A 22,989-nucleotide genomic window follows, 5' to 3' on the forward strand; every position below is an offset into this window, starting at 1 on the left:
GAGGTTTTTCCAAGGCTTCCACTGGACACAATCGGAGATCACCATTTCAACTTGGAGGTTAAACAGATCTGGCTTCACGTCCAGGCCTGACCGGGCACTGACTGCCTGACCCCAGGCAACAGCTTTCCTTCTTGGAGACTCTGCTCCCTCACTTGTAAGAAGGAAATACCTAAGTCATGAGGTTACTTTGAGACTTAAAGAGGAAAACACAGTTTTAGAATGTTAGGTAGAGAACTGGGCATAAAGGGACCACTCAAAAATACTAGCTATTGTCTTCGTCATCAACATCACCATCCTTCCCCTCCTCCTTACCCTCATCATAATTATCATTGCAAACATTATCCTTATCAGTATCTCCATATGAGAAGCTACAGGACAAATAGCATTAAAGCTGAAGGAATAGTTTGTAAAACAAAGATCTAAGACAACCAACCCTGCAGGAATCCTTAGACTGGGTTGAAGAAGGCAGGTGATCAGCAGTCCCAGACAAAGATTAATTTTTCACAATTTGTTTATAGGTCTTAAAATGACTTCAGAGATTCCCCCTAGGGCTCACTAACATTGTTGGAGATAGATTTACCAAATGTCAGAGCTGAAGGACGGAACTGGGGTGGAATCTTGGTGCTGTCTCTTGTGGGAATGAGCTGGAAGCAGAAACTCAGATTTTTATCCTTGCTTCCCTGATAGATAAGAGTGTGTTTAGGAGAGAGAGAGAGAAAGAGGCAGAAGGGATGGGGGACTTGGACAAACTCTCACACTTCTCTGAGCATCATTTCCTCGCCTATAAAATGAGGCAAATACTTTTAAGTATGGCTCAAGGACAGGAGCTGGAGAAAGAATGAAATTAGAAAAGGCAACATTTGTTAGGGGTTGCTATGGCCCAGCCAGCTGCTTTTGCATGCATTGTGTCTCTTTATCCTCACCATGCTTCATGAAATAGCTATTATTACCCAGAATTCCATGATGAAGAAGTTGAGGCTCACACAGGTATAGTATTTGCCCCAGGACAGGCAGTTAGAAAATATTACTCATTTGTTCATTCATCAGTGACTTACTAACTGCTGGATTCTGCTATTCAAACCCCTGTGTATTTTAACTTACTAACTGCTGGACTCTGCTATTCAAACCCCTGTGTGTTTTAACTTACTAACTGCTGGATTCTGCTATTCAAACCCCTGTGTATTTTAACTTACTAACTGCTGGACTCTGCTATTCAAACCCCTGTGTATTTTAACTTAGGTCCCAAACAAGCTCATGCACAAATCAAAATACCAGTTTGAGATGGCAATGGACTTCCATGTTTGTGACTGTCTTTTTAGATCATTATTCATAGTAGTAGTGGTTTGTAGTCCTAATAATAGTAGCATTTATTTTCAAGAGTAGAGGTGAGTGAAGATCTCTTTGAGCTTGTTTTTGGTATTAAATTATATTAGGGACTTCCCCAGTGGTCCAGTGGTTAAGAATCCACCTGCCAATGCAAGGGACGCAGGATCGATCCCTGGCTGGGGAACTGAGATCCCACATGCTGTGGGGCAACTAAGCCCCAGACCACAGCCAGAGAAACCCCTTATTCCCACAACCAGAGAAAGCCTGTGAGACACAGTGGAGACCCAGCAAAGCCAAATAAATAGATAATGACACTACTACTGCTGTAATTAATCACTGTTACTTATTTAGTATTAATCAGACATCAGTACTTGATTGAAGATCTTTCCATGACCATCTCACAAACACTTCTGCATAAGGCACTATTTTATCCTCATTTTATAGATCAGGAAACTCGAGGCAGTGCATTAATTTTTGAAGCACCTTATTGTTCAGTCTCTCAGTTATGTCTGACCCCGTGGATTGTAGCATGCCAGGCTTTCCTGTCCTTCACTATCTCCCCGAGTTTGCTAAAACTCATGTCCATTCAGTCGATGATGCCATCCAACCATCTCATCCTCTGTTGACCCCTTCTCCTCCTGCCCTCAGTCTTTCCCAGCATCAGGGTCTTTTCTAATAAGTCAGCTCTTCGCATCAGGTGGTCAAAGTATTGGCGCTTCAGCTTCAGCACCAGTCCTTCTAATGAATATTCAGGGTTGATTTCCTTTAGGATTGACTGGTTTGATCTCTTTGAAGCACCACTATGTCCTGTTCCAGGCATGATGGGAACAGTGGTGATGAGAACAGACCTGCTGGCCTCAAGGGGCTTAGTTCTATTTGGTGGATAGGTGGATGCAGATAAGGAAGATATCCGTGAATGAGCATTTCCAGCATGTATAAGTGCTGAAGAAGAAAAAAAATAGGGTAATGAGAGAGAGAAAGGGTGGATGTTTAAGAGGTCAGGGAGGAAGATGCCCCTGTGAAGGAGACATCTGGGTCAAATTTGTATGATGCAAAGGAGGCAGTTGGCGATAGAAGCATTATGAGCAGAAAGAGCTGCACAAACAAAGGCCCTGAGGCAGGCACAAGAGGGATGGGCATGTATTAAAATAACTATGTCTCATGAACTATTCTCAGCACTTGCACAAAGGGCTGGTCCCAGCATGGACATCCTGAACCATATTATTCTCTTGCTTCCCTGGACACTTCATCCACCGGTCAAGGCTACAGTTGAACTCTGAGCAGGGTAGTTATTTGCAGGGAAGAACTGTCCGGAGTTTGGTTTCCCAGGGAGCAAGCATCACCTAGAGGATGCTTGCCCGAAGAAAGAGTGGCAAAACCCCAACCGGGGACCTCAGCTCCTGGTTGGCCAAAGAGTAGAAGACCAAGCAGAGACTCATGTCCTTACCAAGAGGTATAGGCATGAGCTGTGCATCTATTACATTCAAGGTCAAGAGGGAGGGGCTTTGGAGTGGTATAGCCAGCACTTCGCAAACTCCAGTGCAGCTGTACCTCCTGAGGGTTAAGGAAACATGCATATCTGGTTCAGTAGATGTGGGGCAAGGTCCCAGGTTCTCCATTTCTCAGAAGCTCCCAGCCGAGCCCAGGCTGCTGCTCCATACGCTGAGTAGCAAGAATATATGACACTGAATATTCCAGAACAAAGAAAGAAAATGACCGTGCAGTGATTGTAATAGCCACTGCATAAAGAGCATTTGGGCTTCATGGTGTCAGTTCAGTCACTCAGTCATGTCCAAATCTTTGTGATCCCATGGACTGGAGCCTGCCAAGCTTCCCTGTCCATCACCAACTCCCAGAGCTTGCTCAAACTCATGTCCATAGAGTCAGTGATGCCATCCAACCATCTCATCGTCTGTTGTCCCCTTCTCCTCCTGCCTTCAATCTTTCCCAGCGTCAGGGTCTTTCCCAATGAGTCAGTTCTTCACATCAGGTGGCCAAAGGATTGGAGTTTCAGCTTCAGCATCAGTCCTTCCAATAAATATTCAGGACTGATTTCCTTTAGGATGGACTGGTTCTCCTAGTCAATCTCCTTGCAGTCCAAGGGACTCTCAAGAGTTTTCTCCAACAATTTAAAAGCATCAATTCTTCAGCATTCAGCTTTCTTTATAGTCCAATTCTCACATCCATACATGACTACTGGAAAAACCATAGCTTTGACTAGATGGACCTTTGTTGGCAAAGTAATGTCTCTGCTTTTTAATATGCTGTCTAGGTTGGTCATAGCTTTTCTTCCAAGGAGTAAGTGTCTTTTAATTTCATGGCTGCAGTCACCATCTGCAGTGATTTTGGAGTCCAAAAAATAAAGTCTCTCACTGTTTCCATTGTTTCCCCATCTATTTGCCATGAAGTGATGGGACCAGATGTCATGATCTTAGTTTTCTGAATGTTGAGTTTTAAGCCAGCTTTTTCACTCTCCTCTTTCACTTTCATCAAGAGGCTCTTTAGTTCTTCTTCACTTTCTGCCATAAGGGTGGTGTCATCTGCATATCTGAGGTTATTGATATTTCTCCTGGCAATCTTGATTCCAGCTTGTGCTTCTTCCAGCCCAGCATTTCTCATGATGTACTCTGCATATAAGTTAAATAAGTAGGATGACAATATACAGCCTTGACATACTGCTTTTCCTATTTGGAACCAGTCTATTGTTCCATGTCCAGTTCTACCTGTTGCTTCTTGACCTGCATACAGATTTCTCAGGAGGCAGGTCGGGTGATCTGGTATTCCCATGTCTTAAAGAATTTTCCACAGCTTGTTGTGATCCACACAGTCAAAGGCTTTGACATAGTCAATAAAGCAGAAGTAGATGTTTTTTTCTGGAACTCTCTTGCTTTTTTGATGATCCAGTGGATGTTGGCAATTTGATCTCTGGTTCCTCTGTCTTTTCTAAATCCAGCTTGAACATCCAGAAGTTCATGGTTCACATACTGTTGAAGCCTGGCTTGGGAGAATTTTGAGCATTCCTTTGCTAGTGTGTGAGATAAGTGCAATTGTATGGTAATTTGAACATTCTTTAGCATAGCCTTTCTTTGGGATTGGAATGAAAACTGAGCTTTTCCAGTCCTGTGGCCACTGCTGAGTTTTGCAAATTTGCTGACATATTGAGTGCAGCACTTTTAAAACATTATCTTTTAGGATTTGAAATAGCTCAACTGGAATTCCATCACCTCCACTAGCTTTTTTCGTAGTGATGCTTCCTAAGGCCCACTTGACTTTGCATTCCAGGATGTCTGGCTCTAGGTGAGTGATCACACCATTGTGGTTATCTGGGTCATGAAGATCTTTTTTGTACAGTTCTTCTGTGTATTCTTGCCAGCTTTTCTTAATATCTTCTGCTTCTGCTAGGTGCATACCATTTCTGTCCTTTATTGTGCTCATCTTTGCATGAAATGTTCCCTTGTCTCTCATTTTCTTGAAGAGATCTCTAGTCTTTCCCATTCTATTGTTTTCCTCTATTTCTTTGGGTTGATCACTGAGGAAGGCTTTCTTATCTCTCCTTGCTAGTCTTTGGAACTCTGCGTTCAAATGTGTATATCTTTCCTCTTCTCCTTTGCTTTTAGTTTCTCTTCTTTTTTTTCAGCTATTTGTAAGCCCTCCTCAGACAGCCATTTTGCTTTTTTGCATTTCTTTTTCTTGGGGATGGTCTTGCTCCCTGTCTCCTGTACAGTGTCATGAACCTCCGTCCATATTTCATCAGGCACTCTGTCTATCGGATCTAGTCCCTTAAATGTATTTCTCACTTCCACTGTATAATTGTTAGGGATTTGATTTAGGTCACACCTGAATAGTCTAGTGGTTTTCCCTACTTTCTTCAATTTAAGTCTGAATTTGGCAATAAGGAGTTCATGATCTGAACCACAGTCAGCTCCTGGTCTTGTTTTGGCTGACTCTATAGAGCTTCTCCCGGAGAAGGCAATGGTACCCCACTCCAGTACTCTTGTCTGGAAAATCCTATGGACAGAGGAGCCTGGTGGGCTGCAATCCATGGGGTTGCTGAGAGTCGGACACGACTGAAGCGACTTAGCAGCAGCAGCAGCAGCAGCATAGAGCTTCTCCATCTTTGGCTGCAGATAATATAATCAGTCTGATTTCCGTGTTGCTCATCTGGTGATGTCCATGTGTAGAGTCTTCTCTTGTGTTGTTGGAAGAGGGTGTTTGCTATGACCAGTGCATTCTCTTGGCAAAATTCTGTTAGCCTTTGCCCTGCTTCATTTTGTACTCCAATGCCAAATTTGCCTGTTACTCCAGATATCTCTTGACTTTCTACTTTTGCATTCCGTGGTGGCTCAGCCTTAAAAGAATCCACCTACAATGCAGGAGACGTGGGTTTGATCCCTGGGTCAGGAAGATCCCCTGGAGGAGGGCATGGCAACCCCCTCCAGCATTCTTGCCTGGGGAATCCCATGGGCAGAGGACACTGGCAGGCTATTATCCATAGGGTTGCAAAGAGTCAGACTCGACTGAGCAACTGAACAGCTACAGCAAGGACACAGAAGCATTTACCTTTCACCAGGTGTCCTTTCTTTCCGCCCTTAGCGCCCCCTACAGGTCACGCATCGTCATCATCTATTTTACAGGTGAAGAAGCTGAGGCATTGGAAAGCTTGCCAATGGCAGTGAGGTAGTGAGAGGTGGGATGCAGGCTGTCTAACTTCAAAGTGCCCTCACCACTTACATCGCCTATCCCCATCTTCCCTTCTACCTGGAAGATGGAGTTTGGACACGGGTCCAAAGCTGTTCTCCCAACCTGATAGGATCTCACAATTGCAGTTATATATTCCATACTGTCTTACTTTAAGCAGATGCTCACTCTGAATCTTCAGGCTCACCTGTGAGGTAGGAATGTTTGGGGGTGTTAGTTGCCGAGGCAAAGATTCTGTACCTTGTGAGGAAGCACCCTGTATTATCTTTAAAGGAATTGTGGGAGCCAAAAGGGGCCTCCTGCTGTCTGCATCTTTCTGGAGTCCTAAAGTTGTCAGCTAACCAGTTTTTCCAGACATATCGAACCCACGCACCTTAGGAACAGGGCATCAGGTTTTGTGTTAAGTTCTGCTGACCCAGCCATGGTTGGCCCAGCAATGGTTGTGATCATCAAGGGGCATGCTGGCCAGTAAAAAGAGCCAGGTGGTTAAAGAGGTAACTGTGATAAAGGGGAGTGGGGTAGGTACAAGGTCCTCTAGTGTGCAAACCTGGGACCCCTACCTTGACCCCGGGTAGAGATGCTGAGAAGGTCTCATGGATAAGCCAGGCTCTCCCTGTCCAGGGCCAGGGAATGTCTGACCTCCCGTTTACACCCTGGCTCCTCTCCATCAGCTTGAGCCTGGTCCAGGGACAGCGCTTGTGTCTAAATCTTTGCCACTCTTCCCAAACCCAAAACAATAATATCAATAGAGGTGGCCCAGCTGCCACCTCCCAACAGCGGGCATCCTTTCCAACCCAGAAAGACCGATGGAGAGGAAACTCAGATGCATCCAAGGATTCCCCTCTCCTCCGCGTGCCTTCCCCCTCCCACAACGGCTTCCAGCGGTCTCCTCCTCCCTTCCCCTCCTCCCCTTCTCCCCCGCCCCCGCCCCTCTCCGTCCTTCCTCCCTCCTCCCCTGCCCCCTCCCCCAGGAGGAACTTGGCAAGCCATCTCGTCGCCGATCAATCTGTGGTGTAACAATTAGCACTTAGGCACCACTCCTGCTAAACACACGCTTCGAAAACACTTAAGAAAAAAAAAAAGGAAGAAGAGTCACAAGGAGCAGAAGCCGGAGCAACACCGGGCTTGGGTGGAGGGGGGTATGTCAGGGAGCGCCGCCAGAAGGAGGGGGTGGGGAGGAAACAGATCAATGCTCTGCGGCCTGGGAGGCATCTCATCCCCTCTTCCTGACGAGGCCAAAGCACTTTGAGGCGTGTTTCCACCGTGAGCAATTAGTCTGCGAGACCACAGGAGTTAAGCTAACACTGGTGGCCCCCCCACCCCCCGCACCCATCTTCCCTTCCTCCGGGAGAGAGCGGTGGATGACAGTTTCAGCGGGTAGCGAGCCCCCGCAGCAGTGGCGCCAGCCTGCAGCCTTAATGGGGGCCCATCCGAGGAAGGCCAAATGCTCCAGCCTCCCAGAAGGCCCCCCACCCCCACCTCCCGCCGCCCACCTGCCCCAGCCCCCCTTCCCAGCCTCCCTCACCCCTCTGCTCCCGGTAACAGAATCCAGTCGACACCGAGTCTGTCTGCGCGCCTGCGAGCTGCCTAAATTGATTGTAATGGTTTTATCGCGCGCTGAGAGCGCTGGCGGTTTTCTCGCCTCTGTTGTCGGCTTTCATGCACAACTTCCCCGGGCAAGGAGGAAGTTGAGTCCTCTTCGAGAACGGTGGATCGGATGAAAGGCAACTTTTGTTTGTGGGCAAGAAACTGGCCGCCTCCGCCGGCCGCCTGTCTCCAGCCCCGCTCAAGGCTGCCCTTTCTCTCTGGGCCTTGTGGCTTGTCAGCAAACCCCCAACAGACAGCGGAGGAGGAGGCAGAAGGGGTGGAGAGGGGTCTTTTCTGGAGCCAATTCTGGGTTCTTCTCTAATAGCTAGAGCGTTTGAGGATGAGGGGGCTCCGGTGGAGAGGAGGGTTCTTGAAGTTGACAATATTGATCAATAATAACGGCTGAAGATGGTGATAGCTAGCCAGTCTCTGAGCCCTCATCAGGAGCCAGCCACTGTTGATTAAGCACTCTATGGACCCTCTCATTGAATTCTCACCCCAATCCTGCAAGATAGGCATTATTTCCTCTATTTTACAGATGGGAAAACTGAGGCAGAAGAGAGGATGAGACTTGGCCCAGGTTATACACAAAACAGCTGGAAGAACCAGGGGAACTGGAACTCAGTCTTGCTGATTTGTAATCTGGTCCATTCTCTATCCACCTTACAGCTTCCTTGACTGGTAGGATGAGAAAGATAGCACTGTAATACTTCAAATATTGGGTATCCTTCCATCTGTGCATGCTTATAAGTCTCTTGAGTTGTGTCTGACTCTTTGCGACCCTATGGACTGTAGCCCACCAGCATCCTCTGTCCATGGGATTCTCCAGGCAAAAATATTGGAATGGGTTGCCATACCCTCCTCCAGGGCATCTTCCCTACCCAGGGATTGAACCCACATCTCCTGCAGCTCCTGCACTGCAGGCAGATTCTTTACCACTGAGCCACCGGGGAAGCCCGTCCACCAATCTACCCCTGAAAGAATGGCCCAGGCATGCACCGTGTCGGCAAGGATTCCTTGGGGAGTGGGTGGGGATGGAGTATAATCTACTAATAAGATTTATCCCTTATTGCTTGGGCATAGGTCTCTATTTGAGAAGAGTGGGCAGAGTCATTAAAAGGAGGTGAAAGGACAGTTTCCGGTTATGTTGCAGAGAGATCATAGTTTTCAGAGGAGGGACCAAGACAAGGCAATTGGAAGGTTGGGGGATTATCTGTGGATTTCACTATTAAGGGCATCGTTAATGTCACTAGCACCAATAACCAGATGGAGATGTAACTATGAAATTGATGTCTGCTCGGCTTGTTAATGACACTGTAGGCTATGAATCTATGTATAAAAAAGAAAAAGCAACAGGCAATTCTTTACATTTTAAAGCCTGGAATTGAACCAGCAAACACATGGAGTTTTTCTGTGTTCTTTTTTCTTTTAATTTTTATTGGAGTATAGTTGCTTTACCATGTTGTGTTAGTTTCCTGCCATACAGCAAAGTGAATCAGTCATATGTATACATATATCCCCTCTTTTTTAGCTTTCCTTCCCGTTTAGGTCACCGCACAGCACTGAGTAGTGTGCCCTCTGCTATACAGTAGGTTCTCATCAGTTATCTATTTTATACATAGTAGGGCAGTTCTTAAAGATTTCTTTCCTCCTCTTCTCCCATCTCCTTCTCCATTCTCCAATTTCCTGTTCTCATGCTTCCCTGCTACGCAGAGACTGGGTAAGGCATCAGCTGTCTTTGGGACGCCCAGCACAGTAGGAGGAACTGTGGGAAACAGTGAAGGCAGCCTCGTAATCCCCAGTTGGAGGTGCCGACCCCCTGATTCTCAAAAGACAGTACAGTGGTTCCCATTAGCCGTTGGCATTGGTGGGATCTCTTGTTTACACTGGATAAACTCTCTAAGCCTGGAATCCAGCCACAAGCTGAAAGGATGATATGAAGACCCTAGGGGCTCAGCCCCCAGGAAAAGAAAATGTGACCAAGGTCAGAATGGAGAGATGAGCAGGAGGTGGGGTGGGAGGAAGAGGAGTGGGTCTGGGGTGGTAGGTGATGCAGTAATCACGCCCTGTCTCCAAGAGGAGGCCGAGAAGGGTAGACTTTGGTAATCCCAAGGGCCCATGTGCTTGACCGTCCATCCTTACAATGGGTTGGAAGTTGAATGAGAGGGTATGGGATCCAGTCCACTGTGATGACAGGAGGGGAAGCTGATCAGCCTGTGGTTTGAAGAAGTGGAAATGGGTGTGTGCATGGCACCTAGTCAGGGAAGTCCTTACCTTTCCACAAGGTGGCTCCTTCTTACCTGAGTTGGTCCAGGTGTCTCGCTCTGAGGATGATGCTGGGAGCAGAGCTGTAACAGGGACGGGGCTGGCCTTGGGATGGGGGAGAAAGAATGCTTGGTGGGGGACTTGGGTGAGCTGCATACCAGTGTCTCCAACCCAGCTGCCCCTTGACCACTCCCAACAGCATTGGGGTTCTATTTGCACCAAAGTAAGACCCAGAGACTAATAAACACGTTTGTTGGACGGGATCCTCTGCGAGTTGTGTTTTTAGAGTAGGGGTCCTCAATCTCTAGAATCTAATGCCTGATCATCTGAGGTTGAGCTGGTGTAATAACTATAGAAATAAAGTGCACAATAAATTTAGTGTGCTTGAATCATCCTGAAACCATCCCCCCGCCTCCCCAAACCCTGGTCCGTAGCAAAACCGTCTTCTGTGAAACCAGTCTCTGGTGCCGAAAAGGTTGGGAACCACTGTTTTAGAGAGAAGGGTCATTGAGAGGGTGGGGGCAGGGCTGAAGGTAAGCTTAGAGGCCAGAAAGGAAGCAGACACAGGTCAGGATGAGAACTTGGAAAAGAAGTGTAATTTCAGCTTCTCGTGGATGGTCATTTGGCCCTGAGAAGACAGGGACTCTGCAGTCATATGGCCCCTGGCCAAGCCAGCCAGGGCAGAGATGTTCCATTGCCTCTCCACGGTGGGCTGAGCAAGAAGAGAGGATTGAGGAGTTAAAGGAAACATTTAGAACAGCTAGAAGGAGGAAGTTCTTCCTCCAAGTTGATAGGAGTACATGAAGAATCAAACTTCTAAGTGGAAGGATGGGGCCCCAGCGCTCAAATGAGGCTCAAGGAGCCATGAAGTGAGTTCCACAGGCCTAGTAGGGTACCTGCTGCTAAGAGTCTTCTTAAAAATAAGATCAATGGCATATTTTTGAGATGTTTGTCATTTGGTGGAGGAAATCAAAATGGCATATGAAACGACTAGGAGAGAATTGCACACAAGTGTATAATCAAGAGCAGAATGATCGTTTACAAGCTTTACCTTCCAGAAGAGATGAGAGAAGGTGGTGAGAGGGTAGATATACTGGTTGCAAAGAAGAAACACCTCCAATTAACTGAAGCCCAAGTTGTCAAATATATAGCACACATTATTATCTCTCCTTCCACTGCCCCGGCAGACATCACTAATCTATCACCGCTACTCTTTCTTTCACTGTCCAGTGTCTTAAGACAACGAACTGGGAAGGTGCCACCAGAGGTGGTATCAGATGAACTCTCATGACCCTCTGGCCCTTAAAGTGGAGTGAAGTGAAGCCACTCAGTCGTGTCCGACTCTTTGCAACCCCATGGACTGTAGCCTACCAGGCTCCTCCATCCATGGGATTTTCCAGGCAATAGTACTGGAGTGGGTTGCCATTTCCTTCTCCAGGGGATCTTCCCGACCCAGGGATTGAACCCAGGTCTCCCGCATCGTAGACAGACGCTTTACCGTCTGAGCCACCGCCCTTAGGTGATGAGAATTTGTTTTAAAGACGTGCAAGAAAGTGTGAAAGCACAGAGAATTTAGTAGCCATAAACACATTTGTATCTCAATACTTTTAAGACCAGGATAGGGATCAATCCTCCTGGATAAGTAGACCAATGATTCATTTCCATTTCCACTCTGGATCTAACAATGGTTCCAGTAAATTCTTTCATTCATACTATGTGTGTGTGTGTGTGTGTGTGTGTGTGTGTGTGTGTGTGTGTCTGTATGTGTGTGTGGGACACAGACAGAGACAGAGAGGGAGGCAGAGAGAGACAGAGAATCCAATTGGGGTAATTGTCATCAGCCAATATGGCACGCTTTTATAGGGCAGTCTGTCTCCAAGACAACTTATAAATGCTTGACTCCTATCAGGAACAGACTTCCCTCAATTGCTTTTGGCTTGGATGGCAATTGTTTAATCCAGGGGCCAGTAAACTTTCAGTAAAGGACCAAATAATAAATATCTCAGACTCTGTGGGCCATGCAGCCTCTGTCACAACTATTCTACTCCATCGCTGGAGTACAGAAGCATTCAGAAACACTACATCAACAAAATGATGTGTTTCCATAAAATTTTATCTACAAGAACTTGTGCCTTCCATGAATCCATGGTGGCTAGGTTGGATAGTAGAGCACCGCAGAGCACAATCATGACATCTTTATGCAGAAGAAGCTGTGTCTTTCTCAAAAGAAAACTGTACACTTTGCAGATATCTAGTGTTTTCTGACAGGAGGCTTCCCTGGTAGCAGATGGTAAAGAATCTGCCAGCAGTGCAGGAGACCTGGGTTCGATCACTGGGTCAGAAAGATGCCCTGGAGGAGGAAATAGCAACCTGCTCCAGTATTCTTGCCTGGAGAATTCCATGGACACAGGGACCTGGTGGGCTATAGTCCCTGGGACTACAGTCCATGCGGCCTCAAAGAGCTGGACATGACTGAGCAACTTCTACCACCAGTGATTTTTTGAATTCTCCGGAGTTGGGCCAGAGATAGTAGCTGCAGCTCTGGCTATCATGTGCAGTTTCTAAAAGATATCTGGTGGTTTGCAGCAAATCAGATTGCATTCATGTTTTGACATTTTCTTTTCCTGGAGTCTTCCTCCTATTGCTATATCCTTTTTGTATAAAACAGGGATGGAAAACATGTGGCATGCCTTCTGTGTCCCCACCTTGCCTCACCCATGGCAGACATCACTAATGGATCACAATAGTTTTCACTGAGTCCATGCTTAGCCCAGAATCTATCTTTCTTTCTTTTTAATTATTTATTTACTTGGCTGTGCGGATCGTGGGGTTCTCTTTAGCTGTGGCACGTGAGCTCCAGAGTGTGACGCATGGGCTTAATTGCTCAGCAGCACGTGGAATCTTCCTGGACCAGGGATCAACCTGTGTCCCTGCATTGCAAGGCGAATTCTTAACCACTGGACCACCCGGGAAGTCCCCAGAATCCTTCTCAACATAAAAATAGAACAAACCACTCAGACGTGGCCCTCAACATGAAACTCGCTTGCCAGGCGACTAAGAAAAGAGTAGAAACCTAGGAATGATAAAGTTTGAGAACAAAGTCCAGAAGGGCATTATGATTCCCAACTCCTCCATACCGCTGGGCTCAAATCCCACTTGAACTGACTGTCAACAAACCCTAGGGCGGAGTCAAAAAAGATCTCGCCAAGCTGTTCAGACTTCTCCTTGTTTAAGCAGTTGTTCTCATTTTTGTTATTCTAGGGTCCCTGGACACTGGGTTCCAGCTGCTTACTCGGAGAAGACTTTGTATGGAGTCTGGCAAATCTTTCCAGCTGAGCAGGGAGGAAAATATTTCAGCACAGACATTTGTGACCCTTCATGAAGCTCCAGAGTTGGAAGCCAGACCGGGACCTATAGTCCTTGCTCCCACACATCAGGCCCAGGGCCCGGGTTGGCAGCCCCTGCTGACTTTTTCCTGCTGTTTGGAAAAACACCCCTCCGGTCACCACCTTCCAACTCACATTGGTAAGAGAAGGAGAAATGGGCTTTCGACAGCATCCTCTGATGCACCTTCTGCGTTTGATCTCACGGGGTGGAACGAGGTCGGATCTGAGCCTCGCGAGCCTAGTCAACAGGCATTTACACCAGGTGGAAACGGGGACCATCAGAGCCCCCGCTGGCCAGGGCAGCCAGAGTGCTCACTTGGGAAACATTTCAGGAGAAATTGTCATGGGTGTTCTGAGCGCCGACAAGATGGGTCACGGAAATCCACCGAGCGCTTGGAGGAAGCAGTCTTCTTTTCTCGCAGAATTGTGCTGACTTTCTGGTTAGGGGCCCAGAGGGAGTTGGTTGGCATTGAGGAATGAGCCAGAAGAATTGGAGCAGCAATGGTGGGGAAATCATCTCTGGGGCTGGAACAAGGCTGTATCCTCTTTGTGCTCATTTCTCCCCGCCCCATCTCCCCTGTGCACGTGGCCTTGCCCCCCCTTTACAAAGATGGTGCAGTGGTTAACAGTGTGAGCTTGAGTCAGTACTTGTTGAAACTGAGTTCCAGGCCTGCCAGTAACTTGCTGGGGGATGGTGGCCAGGTTACTCAACCTCTCCGTGTCTCATTTTCTGCATCTGTAAGATGGTGATAATACTAGTTACATGCCCTGTAAGGTTCTTCTTGTTGTTTAGTCACTAAGTCATATCCGACTCTTTGGGATCCCATGGACTGTAGCCTGCCAGGCTCCTCTGTCCATGGGATTTCCCAGGCAAGAATACTGGAGTGGGTTGTCATTTCCTTCACCAGGGGATCTTCCTGACCCAAGGATCGAACCCCAGTCTCCTGCATTGACAGGCAGATTCTTTACCGCTGAGCCACCTGGGAAGGTTCCTAGGAGGGTTCAAAGAATTAGTTCTGGAAAAGGGTTTAGTAACCAAAGTAAGCACTTTGGGATTCATTTGGTTTATTTTTTTTAAGTCAAATTTATTGAGATTTACTTTATATCCAGTAAAATACATCTTTTCATCCATAAGTTCACTGATGAGTTTGCTGAATTCTAACGTATTTATGATCATGTAACCACTGCAATCAAGATATAGAAAACTGCCATCCCCTCCCAAAGTTCCTTTGTGCTTCTTTGTCCATCTTGGGCTCTAGGCTCCTGACAGTCATTGATGTGATTTCTGTCTCTAAAGTTTCACCTCTTTCAGAATGTCATAGAAAGGAATTATTCAGCCTGTAGCCTTTTGTTCCGTTTCTTTCACTTTCCATAAGGCTTTTGAGGTTCACCCGTGTTGTTGTGTGTATCAGTAGTTTGTTCTTGTTTATGGTTCAGTAATAGTCCACCGTATAGAGACTCCACTTTTTGTGTATCCATTCATCAGCTGGTGGACATTTTGGCTGTTTCCAGTTTGGGATGGTTATGAATGACGCTGCTATGAGCATTCACATACATACATGTGTTTGTGGTCTTTGTGTTGGACATCTGCTTTATTGCTCCTGAGTTAATACCTAAGAGTCACATTACTAGGTAACATGATAAGAGTATGAGTTTGCCAACAAAGGTCCGTCTAGTCAAGGCTACGGTTTTTCCAGTGGTCATGTATGGATGTGAGAGCTGGGCTGTGAAGAAAGCTGAGTGCCGAAGAATTGATGCTTTGGAACTGTGGTGTTGGAGAAGACTCTTGAGAGTCCCTTGGACTGCAAGGAGATCCAACCAGTCCATTCTAAAGGAGATCAGTCCTGGGTGTTCTTTGGAAGGACTGATGCTGAAGCTGAAACTCCAATACTTTGGCCACCTCATGCAAAGAGTTGACTCATTGGAAAAGACTCTGATGCTGGGAGGGATTGGGGATAGGAGGAAAAGGGGACGACAGAGGATGAGATGGCTGAATGGCATCACCGATTCGATGGACATGAGTTTGAGTGAACTTTGGGAGTTGGTGATGGACAGGGATGCCTGGCGTGCTGCAATTCATGGGGTCGCAAAGAGTCAGACACGACTGAGCGACTGAGTGACTGAACTGAACTGAACTGTATACAATACTGCCCGGTGGTTTTCCCAAGTGGTGGTGCCATATTGTGTTCTAATCACCAGTGTAGGAGAATTCTAACTGGCCTGCATCCTCACTTCTGTTTGACATGACCAGCGTCTCTTTTTCCTTTTAATTTGATCTATCTCATAGGTGTGTGGTGGTATTTCATTGGAGTATTAATTTGACTCTCTTCAAGACTAGTAATGATGACCATATTTTAATGTACTTCTTGGGCAAATGTCTCTCCTCTTTGGGGAGCTCTGGGGTTTTTTAAGGAGTGAAGACAACCACTCACTTCTCTGTCCTCCATGATCATGTATATGCATTTGGAATCACTCTGTTTTGAGAGATTAATGAAGATGAATAATTGAAGGGTCCAGTTTGGCTTCCATTACTTTGGTTTCTCTCTGTCTCTGTATTGGTTTCATTGTTCACAAAGCCCCGTGGCAACTCCAGGACCTCTTCTCATTGAAGAAGTGTCATTGCACGAGGAAGCCCAGCCCCAGCTGGAAGGTGCACCAACTTCTCTTGTAGCTCTCCTAGCCTGGAGTTATCTGTAGCTCATTAGGCATTTGGTCATTAAGAGCCATCACTGTGGCCACAGAGATTGACTGACTAACATCAAGGTTCCATGCCCATCCCTAAGGCTGGTGGTGGGGGCCCATGGATTGAAAGTGAGGAAATCAGAACTTCCCCAGGCAAATCAGAGCTACCGAGTGCCTTGAGCAGTGAAACTAGGGCCATGTGCAACCCTTCTCCTCTGGTCTTATCCTCAGTGGAGGTTTGGGTGAGCTCCTCCTCCTCCCATCATGTGGACCTTCTGGGAATCTTGCTGGTCTTGAGTGGGCAGGTCTGAGTGGGGGGACCTAGGGTGTGGATGCTGTCTGGACCACACCCGGAGTGGTGAGGGCACCAGATAGGCAGCTGGTAAAGGGTAGCTGTGATCACCGCTCTTTCTTTCCCCAGAAGAGGGCTGTGGCGATCTTTTGCTCAGTCTCTTCCAAACATTCCTAGAGGGCTCATTTCTCCAGAGCGGTTGCCAACTCAGGAACAATGAGGTGACACGAGACAGTGGCAGAAATGGCGTCTGATGGTCGACACGTGCTTCCCTGGGCAGGTGTGGGGAGAGCAGGGCCAGCTGCAGGGGAAACCTCTAATTGGCGAGGGAAGTCACTGGGCTTAAACAGGATGCAGGCAGAGGGCCCTGTGTCCCGGCTCCCCTGCGACCTTGGGACTGAGCTGCCAGGGAGCGAAGGAAAGTGGAGCCAGAAGTTCAGGCTTTCCTTAGGGTTGAGTAGCCACCCCCGGACTTTCCATCATGGGAGGCTGCGCGGCGTGCGGGGCATTCTTCTGGAAAGACTCCTTTGTGAACTGCAGCTGCCACTCTATTGTTCATCTATCAGATTTTAAAAAATTATCTGTATTTGTCTCATAGGAATAGATTACCATTAACCTGAGGGCTTAAAACAGCAGATGCTTCCAAGCTACTCAATTCGTCCCTCTACTCCTTGCCCTGCTGTGTCCACACCTCCGTTCTCTACCTCTGAGCCTCTGCAGATAGGTTCATAGGGACCATTTTTCTAGATTCTACATATATGCCTTAATATACAAGATTTGTTTTTCTCTTTCTGACTTACTTTGCTCTGTATGACAGACTCTAGCAAAATGGATCGCTGGTGGGAAGCTGATGTACAGTACAGGGAGCTTAGCTCCATAGTCTGTGATGACCTAGAGGGGTGGGATGGGAGGGGAGCAGGAAGAAGGTTCAGGAGGGAGGGGATATATATGTATACATATAGCTGATCCACGTTGTCATACAGCAGAAACTAACATGATATTGTCAAGCAATTATACTCCAATTAAAAAAATGAATCCATGATTAATTAAATAATAATAAAAAAACAGCAGATACATATTCTGTCACAGTTCCTAAGGTCAGAAATGTGAAATCAGTATCACGGTCAAAATCAATGTGTCCAGAGGGTATCCTCAGGAGGATCTAAGAGGAGATTTGGTTTCTTGCCTCTTCAGCTTCTGATGTTCCTAGGCTGTGTCAGCATCGCTCCCAACCTTCTTCAAGACCAGCACTTGCAAAGCCCTTTTCTCTGTCTTCACTTGGCTTTCTACTCTGTCTTCACATGGCTTTCTGTTCTCTGTGTGTAAAATCTCTATCTGTTTCCCTCTTGTAACTGATGTGTTTAGAGCCCCCCAGACAGTCCAGGAAACTCTATCCATCTCAAGATTCTTAATTATAGCTGTAAAGCTCCACCCCCTTTTCCATATAAGGTAAGGTCGCAGGTTTCAGGGATTAAGACATGGATCTCTTTGGTGGGGGTTATTTCAAACACGTTATCAGTCTCCCTGCTTGAAGGCTATAAGCCCCTTGAAGGCAGGGGTTTTGTCTGTTTTATTCAAAGGTATGGCTTCAGCACCTACAAGAGTTCCTGGCATACCATAAAGACTTGATGAATTTTTTAAAACAATGTTTATTTATTTGTCTGTCCTGGGTCTTAGTTGCAGCATGTGGGATCTATTAAGAGTTCCTTGAACAGGGATCGACCCCAGGCCCCCTGCAGTGGGAGCACAGAGTCTTAACCACTGGACTACCAGGGAAGTCCCAATAAATGTTTTTTGAGTGAATCAATCAGTGATTGCATTTTTAAGTCAGAAAGATAGGGGGCTGCTGTTTAAAGAAACGGGCTTAGAATCTGTTGTGAAGAGTGGTTTGATAATCTGAGTAATTGTCTTCAATTCATGCTCTGAAAAAGTGATTTTTTTCAGCATCACTGTTTCTTCATGGCATGCTTCCTCCCTATGCAGCTTGGGATGTTGTTCTTACGAAAAGTGGCAGAGAATTAGCAAGGAGCCTTTTTGTTTCCACGGAGTGAAAAGAAAAGCTGTAAACTAATGTCATTGTCCCTGTACTTTTTCACCTCTAAATTTCACTGGATGTATCACTCAATTGTGTCTGACTCTTTGCAACCCCATGGCCTGTAACCCACCAGGCTCCTCTGACTGTGGCATTTCCCAGGCAAGAAAACTGGGGTGGGTTGCCATTTCCTTCTCCAGGGGATCTTCCCAACCCAAGGGTCAAACCTGGGTCTCCCAAATTGCAGACAGATTCTTTACCATCTGAGCCAAGAGCAGCCAAATAGTCCAGAACACAGCCCTGAGTCCTGGAGGTGATGTTTAGAGCACTGAGACCTCAGTTCAAATCTTAGCCCTGCCCCTGTCAGCTATGTGGCTGTAGGCAAGTCCCTTTCCCTCTCTGAGCCTCAGTTTTTTCACCTGTCACATGGGATTGATCATCATATCTTACCTCACTAGATTGTGGTGAGGATTTAAGACCTTGATGGGTATTTACTGAGTACTTAGTATGTGATGGGCACTGGGTCCACAGTGTGAAGAGAAGACACACAGTCCCTACGTGTCAGGGGCATCCAGGCTCCCAGGAGTGTCAGGAGTGTGAGGGCTCCTCTGGCCTGGGTCACGCGATCCATGAATGTTTGTGGTTGCTGTTACTATGAATAGAAAAAGTCATCACCATTTCCTTCTCATTATTGTGCACCAAATCTGCAACTGGGATTGTTTTTCCTTTCTGTGGCTTTAAGGAGGGGTCACTGCGCCTTGGAACTGAGTGATGGACCTGGGGTTCAGACAGAAAGAAGTCTTATCCTTGCTGGCCAGTATGGATGGGAGAAACTGCTCTGGTGTTAAATTAGAAGAGGAAAAAAGTGACTAGGTTGTGACTGGTGATAGGAGAAGTGGATTTATGGTTCAAAAGTGTGGGCCTGCCTAAGATGGGTGATAATCTAGAAATTCGTTCCTGGCATGTGGTTTGAACTCTAGAGCTTTTACAGACCAGAGAGGTGTGGCTATGCACACAGGAGCAGGGGCTGTGCGTGGCTTTGGCTGCAGGGAGCTCCATGAGAGGCAGGGACTACTGGAAGAGGAAAGGAGAAGAATCTGAGGAGCAGGGCTTGGGCAGGGAGTGTCCTTGCTTCCATTTCTCTGGATGGTGAGAGCAGATCCGTAGGCACATGAAAACTTCTTTTATCATTATTTTTCTCTTACCCCATCTTACTAGATTAGACGCTCCCTGAGGAGTGTGCTCATCTTTCTCAGAGTTGGCATTTAAATCAGGTGTACAATTGGCTATAGTTATGAGAAAACTCAACTCTTATGTGACTTAATAACTAATTTTCCTTATATAACATGAAGTCCAGAGGGAGGTGGATCTTGGAATTAGCTTAACAGCTCCAAGGTCCCTCTATGATATTCTTAGCTTGATTCTTTTTCTGCTTAATACCTAAAAAGTATCTGATTACAAAGTAGCTGCTGTGCCTCCAGAAATTACATCTGCTTTCCAAACTGGCAGGAGAGTGAAGGAACAGAAAAGCCTCAACTAGCCATTCACTCATTGGCTACAGTGGAGCCGACAAGGAAGACTGGGAAATAAAATATCTTTTTTTTTTTTTTTTAATTATGCTTGTATGGAAATCCCAATGGGATGCAGGCTGCTTGAAGACTCTTGAGAATGAATGAAAGAAGGAAGGAATTGGCAGTTATCTTGAGGATGAATGAATGAGCCCACAGTCCATCTTCTCAGCCCAGCAGTTTGCCACAATAATGTGTCTTTCTGATGCCCACAAAGATTATGTGGATCCCAGGGCAATTAAGATCACTGGGCCTTAGTAACTGAGAAGATGAGGGTTGGGTGATGTTTGATTTAATATGTACATTTGCTCATTCATATTGAATAAGCTCCTCCTCAGGGTGGGTCCCTCTTCCATGTGGGCAAGAAGGTCCTACTTTGGTGCTTCCAGGTCTCTTGAAGATGCCACTGGGGATGTCTGCAAAGAAACAAGTGAAGTGTAGGGCTGTCGGGCAGTGCTCGGGGTCCCTGTCTTGCTTTCAATCTTAATTAGTTCTCTTTTGTCCTTGCCCGGCTCTAGGAGCCGGCCAGCATCTCGCCCTAGGGCCTTGAGTCCTTGCAAAGGCAGGATGGAAGTTCAACTGGATTGAATTGGGACACCTCTGCCTCTCAGCTCCTTCTCCGGGGCCCTTGGGATGGATATTTAGCCAAGACCTTGTCCAACTGGGGCATCTTGGCCCAGCAGCCTTTTGTGGGAGGCCCTTGGGGATAAGTGCCTGACCACTTGTCCAGAAGTGGAAACAGAAATGTGACCTTGGCCAAGTTACTTAACTTCTCTGAGCCTCAGTTTTCTTCTCCGCATTGGCTTGCTCTGAAATTCAACTGAGACATGCTTTTAAAGCATCTCTATACAACCGTGCCTGGCACCTAATACACGTGAATAAAATCAGGGCTGTTCCACTTCCTTCTTATAATTATTACAACATGATTAACTGGAAAGACCCGGGTTTGACTGTGTGTTCAGTTGCTTATTCTATAGCGACAGTTTTCTCTTGTGTGAAATGGGTGATGATGGAGCTTCCCAGGGTTGTGGGGAGTTAGAAATGTGGCCAAGTGGGACTTTCCTGGTGGTCCAGTGGTTAGGATTTCATCTTCCAGTGCTGGGGGTGCAAGTTCAAGCACTAGGCTGCTTTCCTAGTTGGGAAGCTAAGATCCCACATCCCTCATGGCCAAAAAATCAAAACATGAAACAGAAGCAATATTGTAACAAATTCAATAAAGACTTTAAAAATGGTCCACATCCAAAAACATCTTAAAAAAATATAAGAAATGTGACCAAGCAAAAGCAGAGAAGACACCCACGTGGGATGAATGGGTGTGCCTATTTTGCACTGAATGAATGGGAGAGCTCAGCTTGACCAGAGTGAAGGTCTGCCTTGGGATGGGGAGCTCAGCTGAGGAAGGAGAAGACTGGAGGAGAGGGGTCAGACTGAGTATTAAGGGAAGAAAGGAAAGGCGGGGAAAAGCCTGGATTTTGAATAATTAAAATATAGGGCAGAGGAGATACATTTGATGAAGACTTAATGGGAAGATGGGAGCTGGGATGAGCCCCGAGTCTCTGGGGCTCTGGTTGGGGCAGGTGCTGAAAAGTGCCCGCCCTGGGTTGGGCCAGAGGTGGGGGCATTTAGGGCTGTTTTCCAGGGAAGAAGAGGAGGTGCCCACTCAGCATGCCCTTTCCATGGTTGTTCCTGGACTCTGAGTTCAGATTTCATAGTTGGAGAATGTAGAGGCCCCAGGTGGGAGAGAGTACAGTGGGAATCAGCAGAGGAGCACACACACATCCCAGGATCTATCTGGAGTCACAATCTGAGAAGCTCAAGCGTACATGGGCTCCGGCCTGACATTCCTATCCAGGCTTCCTCCTTCACTGCCTTGTTGACTTCACAGTGTTCACTTAGTCTCTCTGAACTTCCAGGATCCCCATCTCTTAGTGTGGTACAGCAGTCGCTAAGTCGCGTCCAACTCTTTGCGACCCTGTGGACCATAGCCCGCCAGGCTCCTCTGTCCGAGGGATTCTCCAGGCAAGAATACTGGAGTGGATATTGCCATGCCCTCCTCTGGGGGATTATTCCCGACTCAGGGGTTGGACCCTCGACTCCTGTGTCTCCTGCATTGGCAGACAGGATTCTTCAGTCCTGAGCCACCAGGGAAACCCTTTAAAAGCTCACAGCTCCTGGTAATTTACAGAGTATATTACAATGCCTCAGTTCTCTGCGCTTCCCATGGTCACAGATAATCCTCACTGCAGCCCTGTGAGGCAGAGGCTAGTATCATCCTCCTTTGACAGATGAAGAAACTGAGGCACAGAGCAATGAAGTGACACTGCTGGCATACCCACTCAGGCAAGAGGAGACCAGAGGCCCAGACCTTCACCCCTTGGTTCTTTAATAATTGCACAAATAATTCACTGTCAGCAAACGAGATACAGTCCCTCCCACCCCCCAAAAAAAGGGTGTCTGGGACAACCCAGTCTTCCAGGCTGGAGCCAGAGGTCGAAAGGCCAGTGTCCTTCTCTGGCTCACTGCACAGACTTTACTAGGTGGAAAGTTGGATGCCAGCAGGAACCTTGGGACTGGCCACCACTTTGTTGATCTCCAGTGCCTAGCACAAAGTGAGTATTACACGCTGTGTGATTCAGTGACTGCCTTTTGCACTAGGCTGTCAGTGAGCATCCAGAGGCTGGTTCCAGGCTTTTGCATAAATTACATCTCTCCTGGGCTTCCCAGGTAGCTCAGTGGTAAAGAATCCACCTGCTGATGCAGGAGAAATAAGGGACGAGGGTTTAATCCTTGGATTGGGGAGATCCCTCTGGAGGAGGAAATGGCATCCAACCCCTTGCCTGTATTCTTGCCTGGAGAATTCCATGGACAGAGAAGCCTGGTGGGCTACAGTCCATGGGGTCGCAAAGAGCTAGACAAGACTGAGCACATACACACACAGTCTGACTGCTTGCTTCTCAAGATCAGGGGCTGTTTTGTTCATATTCACCCATCTTTCCACCTTATCAGGTACCCAGTTCCTATGGAGGCTGGAGTCCCACAGCAAGGTGACCAGGGGCAGTTCTTGGGGGAAGAGCCTGCTGGAGATGGGAGGGGGAGGACTGACTTTCTTGCAGACACCATCTGCTGCCCCAGATCTGCGAGCTTCTTCGGATT

General features: G+C 47.0%; 1 long non-coding RNA gene across 1 annotated transcript in view; it reads left to right on the forward strand.

Annotated features, from left to right (window-relative positions):
* LOC139176745 (uncharacterized) overlaps positions 1–22,989 on the forward strand; it is a 277,046-nt gene that overhangs the window by 151,692 nt on the left and 102,365 nt on the right. Inside the window, exon 2 of the long non-coding RNA XR_011561185.1 lies at positions 13,138–13,401. This is a non-coding gene — a long non-coding RNA (uncharacterized lncRNA). The remainder of the gene's footprint in view (positions 1–13,137; positions 13,402–22,989) is intronic.

This window comes from Bos indicus, chromosome 17 (assembly GCF_029378745.1).
Source record: "Bos indicus isolate NIAB-ARS_2022 breed Sahiwal x Tharparkar chromosome 17, NIAB-ARS_B.indTharparkar_mat_pri_1.0, whole genome shotgun sequence".
Lineage (NCBI taxonomy): Eukaryota > Metazoa > Chordata > Mammalia > Artiodactyla > Bovidae > Bos > Bos indicus.